We start from the raw sequence: 18,707 nt of genomic DNA, 5'->3' as shown, positions 1-18,707 counted from the left end.
GGAAATCATTGTTGAAGGTCCACTAGGTTATCGGATCAATCTTTATTCTCATACGTCTAAATTGTCTGTCATTTCACAGAAATGTATGAAATGACACTTAGCGATCACAGTCCCTAACGATACTATCGGCCACGTCTTCCGGAAAACTAGTGTAATTAGTTGGTCAGTTACATGTTTCTTGGGTCAGTTTTTCGATAAATCGTTATGAACTGCAATGAGTCAATTTATAGGTCTTTAACTTTATTAACACGATCGAGTGCTGAACATTTACAGACAAGTTCACACAACAGAAAAAATATTTTGTTTAGTAATAGAAGTAAGTTCTTTATGGTTTTGAACTAAATAAACTAGTAAGTGAAAGAATCTTCAGTGGAACAGTAAGGGTTGCCCAGAATGAACTTTCGTTGTTAAATTTCAAATACAGCATTGCTTTCTAGCACTCAGCTTTCTGTCAGTTATTTAGTGTCTCAGGGCAACTGTTCAAAGATTTTCATAACAGCGTTATCCACCACTTTGTAAGAAAAAGTAAAATTTTGTAATGAACTTCTTTCGTTTCTTTGTTTTAGTAATTTGGACGTCATTATCCGTTCTGAATTCCAGTGGAATATTTACAACAAACTTCGTGATAGAAAATATTTACTGCGACAGAGTAGTTAAATTACCCAATGCCTTACAGGATCATCTAGAATACGATCGTGGATGAGCATCATATATTATTCTTATGGCATACGTTTGTGCAATAGAAATTATACGTCTTTAAGATTATGTACTGGTATTCCAGAAAAGGATATCATTTTTCTGATTTTGTTCTCTACAAGACTTACGCTTCCAATAAATTGTAAAAGGGGCTGAACTGAGTGTTTGAGAGTTTCTGACACGTGCTTCTTCCACTTTAAATTTTCTTCAGTATGTAAATGCAAAGGTTTTTAAGATTCCGCTTTACATACTAACTCATACCCATTATGCATACAGGGTGTCCCACAAACGTTGCGACAAACTTGAAGGGGTTGTGGAGGTTGTCTTGAGAAACAAATCGAGGATAGAAACCCGTGTCCAGAAACGTCATTCAACGACGCTACAGAGCGTCGAAGTTATAGGCGCCAGCACTTGCCATCCTTTCGGCAGAAAATGCGGACCTTAGGCGGTACGTCTCGCGACGTGGTTTGCTATTCAGTGATCGCGACTGGTTGCCACGATCGCCAGCGGAAGAAGGTGTAGCTAGCTGCTGCGTAGAAAGATCTTGCCTTCTATGAATGGCGGATGCCGATTTCGGGCATAGATTTCCATCCGCAGTTTATTTTTCTCTGAAACCCTCTAAAATCTCCAACTTTTTTCGGTATACAGGAGGGGAGTACACTGTAGATGGAAATCCGGGTCCGAAACCGTCATCCACCGTGGCAACAGAGCATAGCATAAATAGGAGACTAGGCCCATCTACGGAGCAGGTAGCTCCATCTTCTCCACTGGCGATGAGGAAATCAGTCACGATCACTAACAAACAATATCGACAGACGGTCCGCACTCAGTCCGTCTTTGTACAAAGTCACGTTTTCTGCTGAAGGGGTGGCCTATTGACATGCCGGTGCCTATAAAATGGACGCTCTGTCCCGTCGCTGTATGACGCTTCCCGACTCGGGTTCCTACCCTCGTTTTTTTTTTCCACAAGACACTCTCTGCACCCACTCAAATTTTGTCGTAACAATCATGGCACACCCTGTATATTTGCTGTTTCACTGACGTGAACATACACTGGACTCGCATTCGGGAGGACGACGGTTCAATCCCCTCTCCAGCCATCCTGATTTAGGTTTTCCGTGATTTCCCTAAATCGTTTCAGGCAAATGCCGGGATGGTTCCTTTGAAAGGGCACGGCCGATTTCCTTCCCCATCCTTCCCTAACCCGAGCTTGCGCTCCGTCTCTAATGACCTCGTTGTCGACGGGACGTTAAACAACACTAACCTAACCTAACCTGACGTGAACATGTGCAATTTCTAGTTGTTTTTGGAGGACGATTTAGAAAAGATATTGGAATGGTGTGAAACTTGGCAGTTGACCCTAAATAATGAAAAGTGTGAGGTCATCCATATGAGTGCTAAAAGGAATCCGTTACACTGCGGTTACACAATAAATCAGTCAAATCTAAAGACCGTAAATTCAACTAAATACCAATGAATTACAATTACGAACAATTTAAATTGGAAAGAACACTCAGAAAATGTTGAGGGGAAGGTGAACCGAATACTGCGTTTTGTTGGCAGAAGACTTAGAAGATGCAACAGTTCTACTAAAGAGACTGCCTACACCCGCTTGTCCGTCCTTATATCTCGTGGGGTCCTTTCCAGATATGATTAACGGAGTGCATCGAGAAAGTTCACAGAACAACAGCACGTTTCGTATTATCGAAAAACCGGGGAGAGAGAGCGTCACAGACATGCTACAGGATTTGGGGTGGACATTATTAAAACAAAGGCGTTTTTCGTTGGGGTGGGATCTCCTCACGAAATTTCAGTCACAAAATTTCTACTCGGAATGTGAAAATATTTCACTAACACCGACCCACATAAAGGGAGAAACGATCATCACAATAACATAAGGGCAATCAGAGCGCGCACGGAAACATAGTTTTTTCCGCCCGCTGTGCGAGAGCGGAATAACAGAAAATTATAATGAAGGTGGTTTTATGAACCGTCCGCCAGACGCTTATGTGTGATTTGCTGAGTACCCCTTTAGATATAGATGTAGAACCGCATGCTCCGTTTCTCGGCAATACTAAGCTGACGAGCTCAGTTGTCTCTATGATGGTCACAGTTGGCATTACATAGGTTCCCAGTACTCCGACAGGGCTGCAGGAAGAGTTACTGCTTTCACAAGTTTGTCAAAGGTTTTTCCCAGTTCTGAAAATTAGAATTGTTAATAATAGCACGAAATCTCATGCCAAGTGGCGGCACAATACAGAGTGTCGCAATTAGAAGTAGAGAGGACGGATCAAAGGGGAATACCCATGACAAAGGTGTTTATTGGCGAAAAGACAGAAAAGTTAAGTCGGTTGTTCTATCTATTTTTAAAAGTAGAAATTGACCGTGTTAATAGACTTTGGCCTAAACACCTCTTCTATGTTATGTTATTTAAATCTGATAATTAACACATGATTTAAGTCTGCAACGAGACATGACCAATAAAATTGATTTAATTCACCTTTCGACCCTCTATTCTTCCCTAAATCCAAACAAAACACTCGTTTACTATGACAATAGAGAGCTGAAAATCAGAAACTTAAGAGTGACATTAAATTTGGCTACCTGTTGGATTGCAATGCGATTACTGAGACATAACACTACGCCCGCAAGCCAAACTCCCATTATCGATACACACCCTCGACTTCGCAAACTCCCGTTACAGATATGCTTATTTATACATTCAACTCTGTGATTTAAGCATACGCTTGCAGCTACGGAAATTTGTTATATTAAGAAGGCTGTTCGGAAAGTAAGGTCTGATCGGTAGCGAAATGAAAACCATACCAAAAATTTTTTATACGCAACAGTTAGCCACACCTTCCAGCTACCTCATTAAACAGTCGTCGCTCCGACTTAGACATTTGTCGTGGCGTTGTAAAAACTTTCCAGTACCCTCGTCACAGAAAGTAGCCGCTTGTGCTTCCGCCAATTCTCTACGTTGGTCCACATTTCGTTGTTTTTGCCAACTGTTATCATCGTAGCCAGAGGGTCATGTGAGCAGAGATGAACAACAGAGGGAGCCAATTAAGGGCTGCATTGTGGGTATCAAACACTTCGCATGGAAAAAGCTGCAGGAGCGTCTTCATTGCCCCTGCAGAATGCAGCTGAAAACTGTCTTGAAGAAAGAAACGATGACATTTGTGTTGTGTGGACCGCATAGCTTCAGGCGAAATCTCTCACCAGAGCCACTTACTTGGCAGGAGACATTGTTGTTTCAGGCATTTCTACATGATCAGTTTCCGCCCTGAACTGAAAATACCGACATGAAACGATCGACAGGCACAATAAAGACATTGCCCAATACATCTGTGCAACGTTCTATCGAATTTTCACAGTGGTTTCCGTTCCGCGTCTAATCGGACCTTACTTTCCGAATACGTCTCGTGTTATCGATCTATCGTTCGCCGGGCTTAGCTGGTTGGTGGCGTGTTAGCCTCCCATGCACTGGACCCGGTTTCGATTCCCGGCCGGGTTGGAGATTTTCTCCGCTCGTGGACTGGGTGCTGTGTTGTCCTCATCATCATTTCATTCTCGTCATCGGCGATAGGTCGCCCAATGTGGCGCCGACTGAAATAAGACTTGCACTTAACGGCCGAACCTGAATGGGACCTCTCGGCCAACAATTCCATACGATCTTTTCATTTTTCATTGCTATATCAAATCATCTCAGACTCTTGGTAATACAAACGATGGCCCTCTCTGCACTCGTAGATGTTGCTTGGGGTCTTCAGTTCTCTATCCAAATTCTCATTCGTTCCCCTTCTTTCAGTTCTTCGCAACATTGCAACTTTTACTAGTTCGTTTTCAACTCTCGCGATACGCCCCGAAATACCATAGACCATAATTTTCATCTGCAGTTTGTTGGCCTCCAAACACATTTTTTATTTTATTTCTACTATTTCAGCCCTTGAAATTCTCAGGATCATTGTCCAAACCCATATTTCAAAAGAAACGATCGTCTTGTAATCCACTTTTCTCATTGTCCACGACTACTGCCACATGGGAGAGATCAAGGTTTCAGGCATTTTTACTTTTGTCGGTAGTGACAATTTCATTTTCTTTAAAAATTTGATTAAAGTAATTGTGGTGCTTTTTTTTCAAGTTGTACCTCTCTTCTTATGCCTCAGTACAGGAGCAACTCTTTGTTATGAGAGATCCCAAAAATCTACATTTATCGACTTCCTGAATAACGTTTCCGTTTATCACCACATTAGTCTTTATTGTTGTCAAAATTTGTCTGATCAAACTTCAGGCTTATTTTTCATTATGTTCCGTATTTTTTCCAGCATCCTATTAATGTCTTAAGCTGTACCCCACCCCCTCCCTCTTTTCCAATTTTTATTCCAGTTTACAAAAATACATTTATAGTAATGATCAGACATTTTAAAATAAAATTAAGAAAAAGAAAAAAAATATTTACAAGAGTTCCTCATTATCTAAAGTAATGTTTTTTCTCTTGCATACCCTAAACTATAACCTTCCTGATTTCACAGAAGGTAAACTTTTCAAGAATGTAATAAATACGCATATTTCTGGGAACAATCGTTATTTTTTGACAGCATGAGGAAATCATTCAGCTACATGCTGCCCACAATAATTCGATCTGTAAGACGTGTAATATACAACATATGCATAAAAGAAGAGGAAACAATAAGAATCAAACCTCAAGAACAAAGTGCTCGAATTAAAAAGAATATAAGACAGGAATACAGTCTCTCCCCAAGCAATGAAGGAAATAAAAGAAAGATTCAGAGTGGCATTGAAATTTTAAATCAGAATATCCCCGACAAGATTCGCCAAAGACATTGCTACCCTCAATGAAAATGTGAAAGAATTACAGTATCTGTTGAATGGAATGAAGTCCAATGAGGCCATATTCCTTGGGACAGACTGTACTACTGGATTCTTCGTGCTTTTATTCCCCCTACTCTTTTCCAGAATATAGGATGATATTTCACGTATCTCTTGCCGGAACTGTCGAAGAGAAGTCTCAAACCGAATGTACATTCAGTCGACCTAGACAGGTCGATAAACACTAACATCTAAACACTTCATGGTTTCCTTGTTGATGTACTGGAATCCTGATGAGAAACAACGATCTCGTGGCCAGCAGAAAGTTAAATATGCATCTGTGTCGTTGTGCAAACAGAGTCCGCTTGTTGAGTTCATGTCTTTGCTTTCTGGTGGCTTTTGGAACGGTTCCCATTCTTCTTGTTCTTTTCAGGCGATAGTCGTTATTCCTGAATCTGCATATGACGGGCGCTCACCCTTGCTGGCTTTGTGTCTGTATTCCACTTCGGTCATCAAAAAAGCATTTTAGAAAAATACAAAGTTGCAGTCAATCTCATTGAATTGTTGCAGTAGTATTCTACGTGTTTTTGTGTTATGAGTCTGAAATGTGAAACTGTGTAAAGCCCGAATTCTAGTTAACCGCTGTACGAAACGAAATGTTGTCTGTCTGCAGATTCAATCCGTATCTTGCGCTCATTCCTGTATCACAAGTTAGAGCTCTTTGCAGTAAACAACACTCACCTCGGTGTTTTTAAAGATTGCAGGATGTACGGCAACAAGGGGAAAATAGTTTAATGGAAGTAGTGGACGCTCTGAGAAGCAGAAAAACGTAAAACATTAGCCTTCGACATGTGGCGCTACCGCAGAATGCTCAAGATTTTCTGGATAGAAAAGATATCAAACGAAGAGATGCTCCACAGAGTGGGGAAAGAGAAGTCTTGTCTCCTGAAGGTAATCGGACGCAGGAGGGAGACCTGGATAGCCATCTTCCGAGACAAGATGGTATCATTAAAAGTATCATTGAAGGAACAGTAGAAGGGAAAAATACAGGAGGCACACCGAGACTAGAATACATCAGGCAGATCATGGAGGATACCAGCTGCCCCACGCATACAGTTCTCAAGAGGGAGGCCGAAGAGAGAACTGAATGGCTAATTACTGCTAACCATCCTGATGGTTGAAGACCTAAGAAGAAGTAGTGCTGGGCGGGATGTATTCAAGATTTAATAAACGGAAAAAGTAGAGGTCTTGTGGCATTGTTGGCTCAGAGACCCCTTGAGCACACTCAGCCGCCTAATTGCATAGGTTCTCTTCCTTCGCGATGGTTGGCACCTTTACTTCGCTAAGTATATTACGTCGTCACAATTTTACACCAGATTAAGATACTGCTTCAACGAATTACGTGCCGCTATATAAACATCTACACACATCAAAAAAAGTTTTGCGTCACACCGGTTCCCAGAACGTCTGAAGATAGACGTTGATTATGGATATTGTATCACGGACACAGTCCTTTTGACTGTTCAGAGATGTCACTAAACCCGCCCAAAGATGTAAACAACCATGCTTGAGCAGCGCCTGTTAGACGGGGGGGGCCTACAGCCGATCAGTTCCAGTCATTCCACCAGGAAGGAGGTACACGGCTCGCGTTGTCTGTAGTTCAACCATGCCTAGACGGTCAATAACGCGGTTCGAGTGCAAGAAGGTCTCTTAACAAGGGAAGTGTCCAGGCGTCTCAGAGTGAACCAAAGCGATGTTGTTTGGATATGGAACTGTCGCTCAGGCCGCCCAAGGGCTACAACTGCAGTGGATGACCGCTACCTGCGGATTATGGCTCGGAGGAATCCTGACAGCAACGCCACCAGGTTGAATAATGCTTTTCTTGCAGCCACAGGAGGTCGTGTTACGACTCAAAATGTGCGCAATAGGCTGCATTACGCGCAACTTCACTCCCGACGTCCATGGCGAGATCCATCTTTGCAACCACGACACCATGCAGCGCGATACAGATGGGCCCAACAACATGCCGAATGGACCACTCAGGATTGGCATCACGTTCTCTTCCCCGATGAGTGTCGCATATGCCTTCAACCAGACAATCGTCGGAGACGTGTTTACAGGCAACTCGGTCAGTCTAAACGCCTTAGACACACTGTCCAGCGAGTAAACCAAGGTGGAGGTTCCCTGCTGTTTTGGGGTGTCATTATGTGGGGCCGACGTATGCCGCTGGTGGTCATGTAAGGCGCCGTACGGCTGTATGATACGTGAATGCCATCCTCCGACGGATAGAGCAACCTGATTGGCGAGGACTTCGTCTTCATGTACCACAATTCGCGCCCCCAACTTGCACATCTTGTGAATGACTTCCTTCAGGATAACGACGTCACTCGACTAGAGTGGCCAGCATGTTCTCTAGACATGAAACCTGTCGAACATGCCTGGGATAGATTGAAAAGGGCTGTTTATGGACGAGGTGACCCACCAACCACTTTGAGGGATCTACGCCGAATCGCCGTTGAGGAGTGGGACAATCGGTACCAATAGTGCCTTGATGAACTTGTGGGTAATATGCCACGACGAATACAGGCATGCATCAATGCAAGAGGACGAGCTACTGGGTATTAGAGGTGTGTACAGCAATCTGGACCATCACCTGTGAAGGTCTCGCTGTGTGGTGGGGTACAACATGCAATGTGTGGTTTCTATGACCAATAAAAAGGGCGGAAATGATGTTTATGTTGATCTCCACTCCAGTTTTTTGTACAGGTTACAGAACTCTCGGAACCGAGGTGATGCAAAACTTTTTTGATGTGTGTACATAACTTTTTAACGATGGAACGCACTATGATTTAATGACTATGTTTACAACCAATGCACAAGGTGTCAGATATTGAACTATATGAAATAAAATCGTCGTAACTTTTGAACGGTTTGCGTAAAGACGTTCAAACTGCACCGTTGGCCGCCAGGCATGATGGGAATTAGTATGCGCATTGTTGTTTGGTTTTCTGACGAAGACCACTTTTACTTGAATGGGTTCGCCAACAAGCAAAATTGGCGCATTTGGGGGACTGAGGATCCGCATTTCTTGATCGAAAAATATCTTCACCCTCAACGGGCGACTGTGTGGTGCACAATGTCCAGTGACGGAAAAATCTGTGCAACATTCCTTAATGGCACGGTGACTACTGAACGGTACACGAAGGTTTTGGAAGATGGTTTCATCCCCATTATCCAAAGTGAGGCTGATTTCGACACGGTGTGGTTCATGCAAGACGGAGCTCGACCCCATCGAAGGGAGAGCACTTTGGGGACAGCATTCTGGCTCTGAGGTCTCCAGACGCCACTGGCATGGACGTCGATTGGCCGCCATATTCTCCGACCTCAACACATACGACTCCTTTTTTGTGGAGGTATATTGAACACAAGGTGTACAGCAATAACGCCAAAACCATTGCTGAGCTGAAAACAGCATCGATGTTCCGACACTTCAGCGGCTCATGCAGAATTTCGCTATTCGTCTGCGTCACATCATCGCCAATGATGGCAGGCATATCGAACATGTCACAACCTAAATCCGAATATCTGTGTGTGTGTGTGTGTGTGTGCGTGTGTGTGGGTGTGTGCGTGCGTGATTCAGTGATTCAGTATGTCTTTTATTTACTAAAATAAGTGTTACTCATTCTAATTTGTAGCATGTCATGTACCAGAAGCCGACTAAATGGATCATACCTGGTCACAAATAAAAAGTTAATAAATAAAAAAGGAAAAACAGCGTACATGTTGCGTGTAGGTGACTGTGATGAGAATGTGTCAAGTTACACTGTCAAGTTTGTGTCGTTGATAACTGAGAATCTGCACATAGGCTACTGTCCTTGCGTGGCGCCACCGGAAATAGCAACCCACTGGCACGCAGTGACCGCCCTTAACAATGCTATAAACGAGCGGACATCGGATTTTGAGCTACACATGTCGCCCCACGCTAAAGCCATTGCGGAAAAAGAGTAGTGCATTGTCAGTAGAGTGCATGTTCTGGGTTTCCTGCAGACGCAGTTCTACTGCGGCGCAGAGAACAGGTAAATCACAGCGTGCTAGTGAAACGGCGCGATATCTGTAATCTTACTCCATAGTTCAAGTACGCGGGACATTATGATTCTTTTTTGGCAAAACGTCCAAATTACGCATAGATTCATCGTGAAATTGTGGCGTTGTGTGTACCAAATGCAATTTCCCGTCTAACCACAGTGAAATGCTATCAACAATTTCACCAAAGGCCGCACTTACGAGGCCGAGGCTGATCGGGAAGGAAGGCCATCGATATCGACCACACAGACGGCAGTGCCCAGACAGTCGAGGAACTGATTCGCAAAAATCGCACGTTTTCCCACGATGCGGACGTACACAGAGAGGTTCTTAAGTGACTCCGTGAAGAAGGAATGGATTTCTATCGTCGAGGGATGAACCAACTGGTAGATCGTTCCGATCATTGTTCAGAGAGACTTAGGTCGATGTTGAAAAATGGTGTCCTGTACCTGCGTCACTTTCCAGTGTAGTGCAGCATTCAGTAAATGTTACTTGGCCTGCCATAATACCCTGTAAATCACTTCATGAACTCCCCTTATACCATTGCCCCATGAGAGGCTGCGGACAATATAACCATGGGGATCGATGCAAAGTTCGGTGATCAGTTACTGCCGCCATCTCCTCTCCTCATATTTCCAGCCAAATAATGGTGGGGAAGTTTTCTTCCAGTACCAAGAATCAAACCAACTATTTCTGTAATCGAGTGTACCACGACATCTTTGCGAGGCACGGAACGGCAACCAGAGATAACAACTGGCACGCTTCAGATCAGAGTGATGATGATTATTATTTTACTTAATGAATGGCCCTGTGTCCCTTGGTTCTTCTAGAATCTGCGACGGCCACGGACAATAGACTGTGCACAACGTAACAGTGTTTGTTCATATCGTCAGTAGCATTTGAGGCAAGAGAAAATCATATTTATGTTTAACTGTACTTTGTCCGTGGCCGTACGTCCGTCCGTCACACTTCGTTGAGGCGAAGCTGGAGCCAATACGCCCCAGATGTACTCCATCGGGTTCACATGATGCGAAGCTGGTGACCAGGGCGACGCTATGAGTTCGCTACCGTGCTCCTCAAAGCGCTAGATTCTGTCTGGCCTTCTTACATCTCTTCTAGAAGATGCCATCGCCATCGGGGAAGACATCGTGCATGAGCAGATGCAGGTCATCCGCAATAACGTTATTGGAGTCCACAGTTGTCATGATGTATTCGATTACTGTCACATGTCCCATGGAAGCGCAGGTGAATGTGACTCATACCATAATACTCATCGACCGAGCGAGGTGGCGCAGTGGTTAGCACACTGGACTCGCATTCGGGAGGACGACGGTTCAATCCCGTCTCCAGCCATCCTGATTTAGGTTTTCCGTGATTTTCCTAAATCACTGCAGGCAAACGCCGGGATGGTTCATCTGAAAGGGCACGGCCGACTTCCTTCCCCGTCCTTCCCTAATCCGATGAGACAGATGACCTCGCTGTTTGGTCTCTTCCCCCAAACCAACCAACCAACCATAATACTCATCATGTACGACCGTGACGTAATGCATGTTTCACGCAGTCGTCTGCCAGAATGCCAGCGTATCCGAACACGATCAGTCAACTTGGTCTAATAGGAAATGTGATTCACCTACATCTACATACATACTACGCTAGCCACCAAGCGGTGTGTGGCAGAGGCCATAATTCGCGCTAAACTCATATTTCCCCCCCTTCCCTCTGTTCCACTCGTGGATCGCGCGAGGGAAAAACGACTATCTGAACGCCTCAATGCGAGCTCTAATTTCCCTTATATTTTAATGGTGATCATTTCGCGATTTGAAAGTTGGTGGTAACAATATAATCTCTACAGCCTCGGCGAAGATCGGATTTCGGAATTTAGTAAGCAGCCCCTTCCATTTAGCGCGTCGTCTATCTGCAAATGTGTTCAAAAAATGGTTCAAATGGCTCTGAGCACTATGGGACTTAGCATCTGAGGTCATCAATCCCCTAGACTTAGAACTACTTAAACGTAACTAACCTAAGGACATCACAAACATCCATGCCCGAGGCAGGATTCGAACCTGCGACCGTAGCAGCAGCGCGGTTCCCAACTGAATCGCCTAGAACCACTCGGCCACAACGGCCGGCTGCAAACATGTCCCACTTCAAACTTTCTATGATATATGTAACGTTCTCGCGATGGCTAAATGTACACGTCACGAATCCTTCTTTGGACCTTCTCAATCTCTTGAATTAGACCCAACTGGTAAGGGTCCCATACAGACGAACAATACTCTAAGACTGGACGAACTAATGCATTGAAAGCTGTTTCCTTTGTGAATGACTGAATCGCTTCACGATTCTACCAATACACCGCAATCTAGAGTTCGCCTTTCCCGTTACTTGTGTAATCTGATCATTCCATTTGAGATCATTTCGAATAGTCACACCCAGGTACTTGACTGATGTTACCGCTTCCAAAAACTGAGCATTTACACTCCTGGAAATGGAAAAAAGAACACATTGACACCGGTGTGTCAGACCCACCATACTTGCTCCGGACACTGCGAGAGGGCTGTACAAGCAATGATCACACGCACGGCACAGCGGACACACCAGGAACCGCGGTGTTGGCCGTCGAATGGCGCTAGCTGCGCAGCATTTGTGCACCGCCGCCGTCAGTGTCAGCCAGTTTGCCGTGGCATACGGAGCTCCATCGCAGTCTTTAACACTGGTAGCATGCCGCGACAGCGTGGACGTGAACCGTATGTGCAATTGACGGACTTTGAGCGAGGGCGTATAGTGGGCATGCGGGAGGCCGGGTGGACGTACCGCCGAATTGCTCAACACGTGGGGCGTGAGGTCTCCACAGTACATCGATGTTGTCGCCAGTGGTCGGCGGAAGGTGCACGTGCCCGTCGACCTGGGACCGGACCGCAGCGACGCACGGATGCACGCCAAGACCGTAGGATCCTACGCAGTGCCGTAGGGGACCGCACCGCCACTTCCCAGCAAATTAGGGACACTGTTGCTCCTGGGGTATCGGCGAGGACCATTCGCAACCGTCTCCATGAAGCTGGGCTACGGTCCCGCACACCGTTAGGCCGTCTTCTGCTCACGCCCCAACATCGTGCAGCCCGCCTCCAGTGGTGTCGCGACAGGCGTGAATGGAGGGACGAATGGAGACGTGTCGTCTTCAGCGATGAGAGTCGCTTCTGCCTTGGTGCCAATGATGGTCGTATGCGTGTTTGGCGCCGTGCAGGTGAGCGCCACAATCAGGACTGCATACGACCGAGGCACACAGGGCCAACACCCAGCATCATGGTGTGGGGAGCGATCTCCTACACTGGCCGTACACCACTGGTGATCGTCGAGGGGACACTGAATAGTGCACGGTACATCCAAACCGTCATCGAACCCATCGTTCTACCATTCCTAGACCGGCAAGGGAACTTGCTGTTCCAACAGGACAATGCACGTCCGCATGTATCCCGTGCCACCCAACGTGCTCTAGAAGGTGTAAGTCAACTACCCTGGCCAGCAAGATCTCCGGATCTGTCCCCCATTGAGCATGTTTGGGACTGGATGAAGCGTCGTCTCACGCGGTCTGCACGTCCAGCACGAACGCTGGTCCAACTGAGGCGCCAGGTGGAAATGGCATGGCAAGCCGTTCCACAGGACTACATCCAGCATCTCTACGATCGTCTCCATGGGGGAATAGCAGCCTGCATTGCTGCGAAAGGTGGATATACACTGTACTAGCGCCGACATTGTGCATGCTCTGTTGCCTGTGTCTATGTGCCTGTGGTTCTGTCAGTGTGATCATGTGATGTATCTGACCCCAGGAATGTGTCAATAAAGTTTCCCCTTCCTGGGACAATGAATTCACGGTGTTCTTATTTCAATTTCCAGGAGTGTATTTTGTACTCATACATTAATGGGGATTTTCGCCTTGTTATACGCAGTAGGTTACACTTACTAATACTGAGAGATAACTGCCAGTCATTACACCACGCATTTATTTTCTGCAAGCCCTCATTGATTTGTTCACAACTTTTGTGTAATACTACTTTCCTGTAGACTACAGCATCATCGGCAAACAGTCTAATCCCGCTGTTAATATCATCAACCAGATCGTTTATGTAAATCGTAAAAAGCAGCGGACCTATTAGGCTGCCCTGGGGCACACCTGAAGTTACGATTGTTTCTGTTGAAGTCACCCCGTTCAGGACGACATACTGCTCTCTGTCTGTTATAAAACTTTCTATCCAACCCATATGTCATGGATAGACCGTGAGGGCGCACTTTTTGGAGCAAGCGACAGTGCGGAACCGAGTCGAACGCCTTTCGAATGTCGAGAAATGTGGCATCAACCTGGGAGCCGGTATCTATAGCCTGTTGTATATCAAGCACAAAGAGGGCCATCTGTGTCTCGCATGACCCCTGTTTTCTAAAACCATGCTGGTTTCTGCAGATGAGCTTCTCAGATTCTAGAAAGGTCAATATGTCTGAACACAAAATATGTTCCATGATTCTACAACCAATCGATGTCAGTGAAATTGACCCGTAATTATGTGCATCCGATTTTCTACCCTTTTTATATATTACTATGGCCTGGGTCTTCTTCCAGTCCCGTGGAACTTTCCGCTGTGTCAATGATCTCTGATAGATGATGGATAAGAATGGTGCTATATTTGTAACTTAGTCAACATATAATCTTACGGGGATACCGTCTGGGCCAGATGCCTTCCTGGCGTCTAAGGATCTTAACTGTTGTACAATCCCAGATACATTAAACACTATGTCAGCCATCCTTGCGTTTGTTAGATAGCTGAAAGGGGGAATGGTGCTGCAGTCCTCTACCGTAAACGAGTTTTTGAAAGCTAGGTTTAGAATTTCGACCTTCTGTTTATGATCATCCGTTACATTACCCGTACTGTCAGCAAGAGATGGTATTGAATTATTAGTGGCGTTCATAGATTTTACGTACGACCAAACTTTTTGGGGTTATTTTTAGAATGTGCAGATAAAATATTGCTTTCAAATTCGTTAAAAGAGTCTCTCATTGACCTTTTGACAGCTGCTTTCATTTCGCATATTTTCTGTTTGTCATCGGGGTAGTGAGTACATTTAAAACGGCTGTGCAAAATTCTCTGCTTTATCAGCAACCTTGTACCAAGCTGGATCCTTTCCCTCCCCTATATTTTTGCCAGGCACATACTTCTCTAGCACGTGGTGGACAATACCGGGCAGGTGACACCTTTGCACGCACGGTCCTGTCTCGATGATCGCGTGTCCACTGAAGTTGTGATTAATTACATCGTTGGGGGAACTTGGGAACACGCAAGGATCGTCTGCTTCAGAGGGCTGAACTGTGAGCTCCCAAAACACTTGTGCCTGCACCGACATTGTATTCTTCGTCAGATCTGCAACAGATCGCCGCCTGTCGTGCTTTACAAAAAAAAATGGTTCAAATGGCTTTGAGCACTATGGGACTTAACTTCTGAGGTCATCAGTCCCCTAGAACTTAGAACTACTTAAACCTAACTAACCTAAGGACATCATACACATCCATGTCCGAGGTAGGATTCGAACCTGCGACCGTAGCAGCTCCGTGGCTCCGGACTGTAGCGCCTAGAACCGCTCGGCCACGACGGCCGGCCGTCCTTTACAGAGAGAGAGCAAGCGTCCCACCTGTGATGCGGGGTCGACGTCCAACACCTGGACGCCTATTCACTTTCCCTCAGCAACTTTCGTCAGATGCTCAGGACAGTAGCTCGCAAGCAGCCGACCAGCTTCGTCTTTTCCGAGATGCTCGTGGCAGGCGCCCGGTCATAAGAACCTTCCAATTGTCGAAAGATCTTCCCACTTTCGGCTCATATCGTCGCTAGAATGATTCCTCATTCGCCTCTCCTCCGCTTATACGTTTTCCTTACTCCGTCACTTGTCCGCAGCTCCACCAAACGGTAATCCTTCTATCGTTAGGCAGTGTTGTGGCTCTTCTGTGTTTATTGATGAGTCCAAGAACTCCGTTGGCGTAGACAGGGCATACTTACAATTTGTGACGCGACGGTAAGGCGAGATTAAACTTCTGGCAGCAGCATCCATCGTTATAGCTGAACTTCCAGAGGGAGTCAGTTGCACCAAATCTCTCTTGGACAACACGATTATATTACCAGACTCGCGAATGGCGCTAATGATAGTAAAGCGCCACAGTAACAACAACACAAGTCAATTACCTAGTGTACCGCATCTTAGAAGAAGCGTAGCGACTTTCAGTGCAGAACAAAACCATTTTCGGCGTAGACAGTGGTCACAGTGGAATTAATGGCAGTGAAGAAGTCAATGCCTGAACTAAGAAAACTGTGTACTGCATATGAATAAAGTACGGTAAACTATCTCCGTGCGATTGAGGCCAAAATTAGGTATCAGTGGAATGACAAGTTACACATTTCGTACGAAGGTAAGGGAAGAGATTATGCAGCGGTGACCCCTAATCAGCCAAAATATCCTTCATATAGAAATTAATTGCAAAAGGAACTTCCAAATGACAGTATCATGGTGTATACACTGACCAAAACAAATCGCAACACTGAGAAGGAATTGTGTGACAAAAAACGAAACTTGGTAGGCATGTTTCTACATCCGAAAGATTATGTGTATTCAAATTTCACGCCAGCAACAAAAGAGTGGCGTCAGTAGTACCACTATGAGGATGCAAATCAGGTTTGCTTTAAATACACGCTGCAACGTACGTGCGTTAATTATCTTTAAGAAAGGGCGTTGTGAGTTGATGTTAGTCAAGGACGCCTTTAAGGCGACAAAGACGCTATTATCAGCAGCTCACTGACTTTGAATGAGGTCGTGTAACAGGGTTACTAGCAGCTGGATATTCATTCTGCGATACTGCAAAAAGACTTGGCAGGAATGTAGCCACTGTACGTGATTGCTGGCAGCGGTGGTCGTGGGAATGTACGGTCGCAGGGCAGCCGGATTCCGGATGGTCACGTGGCACTACTGCATCTGCAGCAGCAATCTGAGCACCAGTTGGCGCCATAGTGACACAACGAACTGCTACAAATCGGTTACTTCAAGGACAGCTCTGAGCCAGAAGTCCTGTAGTGTGCATTCCACTGACCCCACACCACCACCATTTGCGACTTCAGTGATGTCAAGCGAGAGCTCATTGGAAGGCTGGGTGGAGGTCTGGTGTGTTTTCTGATGAAAGCTGGTTCTGCCTTCGTCAAGTGTGACCTATCAGTTTTCTCTAAGATCCTCAAACACAGTTTATTAACTTGTCTGGGCCACAAGTGAAGCACGGTACTTTACTTGTGCTGTTGTCGTCTGCCACTTCATTTGTTCTTGCCTTCTTGTTGGTACCTAGAGCTTTCCTGTCAACTCAGTATTCCGTCATTTACCTCGGACCATTTCCTGGTCTCACTGTCGTCTGTAAGTGACGTTAAGAAGGGTCTGGTTGTGAATAGCTAAAAGATAGTAACCCCCTTTAGTTATTATATCTCGTGTAATATGTTCTGCAAGGTCTTTCTCTATTTGCTTGATCCACAGGGATCCATTGGATTTTCCCTTGTTGGTTACTTTGAAGATTATATAGGACAGCCTAAGGGGGGGGGGGGGGTCCACTCTATACAGGTGCCAATAGAAATCTTGTCGTCTTCTCCTGACGGCATCAGCGAGGTTTTCTTGGTGTTGGTAGAGTTAACGATTAGGTTTGCACCATCCTTCCCTTCTGGTAGGATCCTCGGTGCCATTGTCTTTTGAAGGAGTTTTCTAAGTCGAGGAGTCTCGTTGGGATCTTCTTTGATAGGGACAGACATTCTGCTGCATAGAAAACTGACGGTCGGACTGCTGTGTGACAATGTCTTAATTTGATATTCACCGCTAGGTGTTTCAGCCGGCCGGAGTGGCCGTGCGGTTCTAGGCGCTACAGTCTGGAACCGAGCGACCGCTACGGTCGCAGGTTCGAATCCTGCCTCGGGCATGGATGTGTGTGATGCCCTTAGGTTAGTTAGGTTTAATTAGTTCTAAGTTCTAGGCGACTGATGACCTCATATATTAAGTCTTATAGTGCTCAGAGCCATTTGAACCATTTTGAACGCTAGGTGTTTCGAGGCGTACATTTTTCTGCAAGGGTAGTATGCCCTACCTAGTTTTATTTTCCTTTGTTCCAGAGCTACCGTTTCACTGATATCATTTGTGATCCATTATTCGAGGTATTTCTTGGTTTTCGTAGCGCAAAATATTGGCGTTCTAGGAGTGTCTAATATTTTTAATGAATTTGGTCTATCCGTCGTAGCTCGATAAACCTGTCTCCAATGCTGTTAAATGCAGCGTTTCGAGTTGCATTGAAGCATCCTGCACGTTGTTCACCAGTGAGGTCAGGTCATAGGGAAACGCCAAGCACGGGTTGTCTGCTTTGATCCTCATGCTTAATCCGGTGTTTGCTAGTAGAGAACCATTCTTTAACAATTTTTTACAGGACACAGTTAAATAATATACACGAAATACCGTATTTTTGTGTCACTTCTGTGTTGATCGAGAAAATCTCTAAAACTTGTGCTCTAAACTTTACTATGGGTTTGATGTTATACAGGATGGTGTACACCATTCTACTGACTTTTCCCTTAAGACTTAGTTCTTTTAGAATTCCAAAGAGAGTGGTTGCATCCACGGACTTACATAACTTTTGGAAGTATAGGCATGAACTATACAATTATGAAACGGATTTTTTCAGTTTTTCGCATTATTATTAAAGGTGTAGCGCACCAGTTACAGAACTGAAATCTAAAAATAAAATTTTAAATATTATTTAAAATGTGAGAGTAAAAATAATAAATACGAGGTGCGACAATAAAGTTATGAGACTGATTTTCTTTGCAAGATGCGGCAACCCTGCAGGCTTGCATAGGCACAAGATCTTTGACCTTGGGCTATAAGCTGCTTCTAGTCCAAGTGGCACATCGATGCAACTGTTCAGTTGTGAGTTGTGCTGTAATAAGTTAACACGTGTTTGTGTCTCTCGTCACGGAAATGGAAGTGCATAATATTGCGCAATGGTATACCATTTCTTTTTGCGTTAAATTGGGTGAAAACGT

At 45.1% G+C, this 18,707-nt stretch overlaps 1 protein-coding gene across 3 annotated transcripts in view; it reads left to right on the top strand.

The window, feature by feature from the left end:
- The window catches only part of LOC126481346 (SPARC-related modular calcium-binding protein 2), an 831,237-nt gene that overhangs the window by 537,049 nt on the left and 275,481 nt on the right, over positions 1-18,707 (top strand). The gene's annotated exons all lie outside the window — the stretch shown is intronic.

Source organism: Schistocerca serialis, chromosome 5 (assembly GCF_023864345.2).
Source record: "Schistocerca serialis cubense isolate TAMUIC-IGC-003099 chromosome 5, iqSchSeri2.2, whole genome shotgun sequence".
In the NCBI taxonomy this organism is placed as follows: domain Eukaryota; kingdom Metazoa; phylum Arthropoda; class Insecta; order Orthoptera; family Acrididae; genus Schistocerca; species Schistocerca serialis.
This window is presented reverse-complemented; position numbering and strand designations above follow the sequence as displayed.